At 48.6% G+C, this 4,200-nt stretch overlaps 2 long non-coding RNA genes across 2 annotated transcripts; both read right to left on the bottom strand.

Annotated features, from left to right (window-relative positions):
* Positions 1 to 401: 401 nt before the first annotated feature.
* Positions 402 to 1,063, bottom strand: LOC141022383 (uncharacterized). Its single transcript, XR_012183680.1, has 2 exons — positions 925 to 1,063; positions 402 to 845 (listed from the first exon to the last, which is right to left on the bottom strand). It is a non-coding gene; the product is annotated as an uncharacterized lncRNA (long non-coding RNA).
* Positions 1,064 to 1,612: 549 nt separating this feature from the next.
* LOC141022384 (uncharacterized) lies at positions 1,613 to 2,305 on the bottom strand. Its single transcript, XR_012183681.1, has 3 exons — positions 2,191 to 2,305; positions 1,808 to 2,103; positions 1,613 to 1,718 (listed from the first exon to the last, which is right to left on the bottom strand). It is a non-coding gene; the product is annotated as an uncharacterized lncRNA (long non-coding RNA).
* Positions 2,306 to 4,200: the final 1,895 nt, after the last annotated feature.

Consider the following 4,200-nt stretch of genomic DNA (forward strand, 5'->3'; position numbering starts at 1 on the left):
TGTAGTTCTGGGTGGCCTGAAAGGACCTATGAGGAGGTACGCAAAGAACTTCTTAGGTTACATGACAGGTGGAAGAAGGTAGTGGTGCCGAAGAGTGAAACTTTCAGAAGGACTGCAGCAAATAATCCATGTTTATGGACTGAGGAGAGCGAGGACGAAGATGATATCTTCATGCCGCCGCTTCCGGGTTCTGCATCGTCGAAGGGCAAGAGTTCTTCATCATCGAAGGGCAAGGTTTCTGCATCGTCGAAGGGCAAGAGTTCTTCATCGTCGAAGGGCAAGAGTTCTGCATTGATCGAGGATGACGATGATGACTTCATGTAGTTTTTATGCTGTATGTTGTGAGTTCAGTTACGTACCATTTAATTTAGATGTAGTTCTATCTAGTTGTTTGTAATGTCTTGTTGTATGAGTATTATGTTCTATCTAAATATGATCTTGTAGTTCGGATAACAGAGTACTAAAATAGAGTAGGCATATGTCTCATACATAAGTACATAGTCATTTGTCTCATACATAGAATAGACATAAGTCTCACACAGAAATAGAAGGTAATGTCTCTACTGATAGATAGAAGCGTCAGTGATGACGTCTGGCCTGGCGGGGAGGCGGATCTGGAAGCGGCGACCATCCCCACCTGTCGGGTGCCCTAATGTGACGAGGAGGAATCTCAGACTCTCCCTGGTCATGCTGTGTATCCTGTGTGGGGCCTGGTGGAGGAGTCAAAAACATGTTCATCCACTGGGTGTGCTGCGACATCTGAGCCTGTATGTTCTCCTCGGGATGTTGATCACTCCCCCACGTATCATGTGATGCCGACATAGACGCCTGATATCCGTAGGCTCCTACGCGATGGAACGTTTCATCATGAAGAATGAGGTCACGTCAATTAATATTGAAAACAATAAATATGAAGACACATACCTGCTGGCTGTGACGGCTGCTCTGGCTCAAACACGAAACTGGACGAGGGACCGTGCTGCTGTGGCTGTGGAGATAACACGAAGCTCGACGAGGGACCGTGTTGCTGTGGCTGTGGAGAAAACACGAAGCTCGACGTGGGACCATAGTGCTGCTGGTGCCACGTAGAACTGCCAGGTTGGTCAGGACGGGGTGGCCTGGTTGTCGGCTGATGTGCTAGACGTGTACGTGGTTGATGTCGGTGCATGGAGTGACGCGGCTGCTGCTGCTGGTGCTGAACAACATCGGTTCTCTGGGTGCACGTGATAGCCTCGTACACAGTCCGTATCTTATTCTGAATTCTTTCCAAGAAGGGTTGTAGCACTGGACGATGCTGAAGAAGAGGTCCAGACGATAGTGATCGTCCAAAGGTGGTCACGTCGTCGTAGAGTTCGCGTGTCAAGGTAGCCTGCAAATTTCCATGACGATTAATAATGTCTGTCTCTTGCACGTCAAAGTATGTGACAACATTACGTAAAGAAAATATATCTTACCGCGTACTGCCTAGAGCCCGAAGTATCATAGCTCGGGTACATATCCGACGGAGTAGGATCCGGTATCTCCTCTGGGTGGGAGTACTCAACGATGCGTAACCGTGTTCTGATCATTAGCGCCGCAAATAGAGATTGAATTCATCGAGATCAAAATTGTGATTCTCGTGCCATAGATTTGTGTTTGCTGTCTCCCATTCTATAACATACGGCTCTAGTCTAACTAGCCAGTCAGCAGTTGTCCTGGTCATGCCCTTCCTTGTCGTCCTAAAATTGTGGTGTGTGTTCAACAATTACCTAAAGCTTCGAATGGAGTACTATGAAAGATAATGCAACATTGAAAAACTGGTTAATACCTGTGGATGTGTGCTGGCACCGGGTTCTCTATAGGGGGAGGTAGCTCCAACTGCAGAAGACCAAATTGCCTCATAACCCTCTGTTGTGCCATCTCCTCGACGAAGACATCAAAGATGATCTTAGATTTTGTCATCCAGTAATCTCGGTCCCTTGTGCATAGCACAGACATACCACCAGGGTATCTCGCTTGTATGGCTGCTTCCGTGTAGGGCTGCCAGATGACCCCGGTGTACGCATCGAACTGCTCGTTCAATGCTGTGTATGCCTTCCTGGTCTGATCACTAGCAAAGCGTCTCTACAGAGAAGAAAAGTTAGTAGCCGCTAGCATCGAACTATCTCTTGTGCAGAAAAAAGTTGCATTAAACTACAACACGGTGCATACCTCGCGACGTGTCCAACACAGACCGAAAGTAGGCATGTCGATGCCGTCAACATCAAACATGGCGTCTATAGGCTCATGAACACGTACATCTGGTCGCCCTATAGAGAACCTCTCCCAGGACCACAGCTGTAGGAATAGAGGGCATCCAAGAAGGGCTGGCTTTCTCGATGTAAGCTGGCAACCGTTGCACATACGTCGGTATGTAGCCGCTAAGACCGCCGAACCCCAACTCCTCTGTCTGATCTGATCCGCCGTCTGAGCGCTCGCTATCTCGAGTGCCATAGGGATGTAGAGCGCGCTAATAGTGGTGACATGGTTCTCCGTGAACATCACCTTGCCGAAAAGCCACATTAAGTAGGCCTCCAGGCTCCGACTGATCTGTTCCACAGTCAACGGTGCCCGGAAGTTCTGGATCTGCATTAAGCGAAGAGAAAGTTTTAGTAAGCCGCAATTATTTTCTGTAAAACTGTATGCACGATAACTTGAAGATAATAGGTAGGGGAAATTACCCGAAAATTTAGCAACCACTCATACTTAGGTCCGTGATGCTCCCATACCGGATCCGGAGCATCCGGAAAAACAGCATGAAAACGTTGTGTAAGAGCTCGCTCCCAACCAGCCGGTGCGTCCAACGGTTCTACGGCATGACATGCCAATGGTAGTCCGAGCAAAAGTGACACATCCTCCAGAGTAGGAGCCATCTCTCCCCATCTGAAGTGAAACGTGTGGGTCTCTGGCCTCCAACGGTCCACTAAGCAGCTCAGCAAGGACCCATCGATGGCGAGGCGTTTCTCACCCGGGATAGACTCAACCAGACGCGCGAAAGGTAAAAGGCCGGCCCATTTCAACTCATTTGCACATCCGAATTTGTTGTTGGCTAAGCGGACCTCAAACCTTCTTTCTTGATTACCCATGGCGACTACAGTGTGTGACCTAGCTTTTTGCATCTTGTTGTCCATGTACTTCGTGACTCTTTCACAGTACCGTGTATTTGGGTTGTTCAAGATATGCCGCTCTGCTTTTTGACGTCTATCTCTGAAATACTTGACGGTGCCATAGAAAATACCCTCAACGATGGCTGTAAGTGGCAATGCCCGGTTTCCTCTGAGGACAAAGTTGTATGTTTCCGCGAGGTTCGTTGTCATGACACCGTACCTTGCTCCATGTGTGTCATGTAGCAAAGACCACCTCTCCAGAGGCTCATGCTCTATCCACTGCTCGAAGGTTTTAATCGACCTCCCGAGCCTTCTCCTAGTACCAGGTGGGCCAAAGCCTGGCAGGTCACATAGCCCAACAGGCTCCTCCTCCACGGCCGCTGTTCCTGTTGCCAACTGTGCAGCTACTGCTTCAACATGTGCCCTCACCGCTGCATCTCTTGCAGCTTTCCTGTCCCTCACGTGTCTCTGCATGCACACATTAAGTCCGTCGCGTATCAAATTGTACTTCCATAACTGGTTCTGCTTCCAGAGTTTTTTGAACAGATTCATCAGGATCTTATTTCTAAATTGCGAGAAGAAATTAGCCCCCAGATGGCGCATGCACCAACGGCTCTGCAAGTCCTGCCATGGAACTTGTTCCTCAGGGCCTAGGTTTGTCAGTGTCCTTATCGCACTGAGTATACCTACATGCCTGTCATGAAGGATGCACACATTGGGCTTCTCCTTCACAACTGATATTTTCAACTGCCTGAAGAACCATGTCCAACTTTCAATGTTCTCACTCTCCACAAAAGAAAATGCCAGTGGGACGACTTGATTTTGGCCATCTTGACCTATGGCTGTCAGGATCTGACCCTTGTACTTGCCTGTGAGAAAAGTACCGTCAACACATATCACCGGTCGGCAATGCTTGAAAGCTTCGATGCATACACCGAAAGAGAAGAAGAGACGATGCAACACCCTCACAGTTGGGAACTCTGGCATGAACATGTCTTGGATATCGATATAGGTGCCTGGATTCCGCTGTTGCAGGGTGTGGAGGAGGTGGACAACAGAGTCATATGCATCAAAA

This window comes from Aegilops tauschii, chromosome 5 (assembly GCF_002575655.3).
Source record: "Aegilops tauschii subsp. strangulata cultivar AL8/78 chromosome 5, Aet v6.0, whole genome shotgun sequence".
Classification (NCBI taxonomy): domain Eukaryota; kingdom Viridiplantae; phylum Streptophyta; class Magnoliopsida; order Poales; family Poaceae; genus Aegilops; species Aegilops tauschii.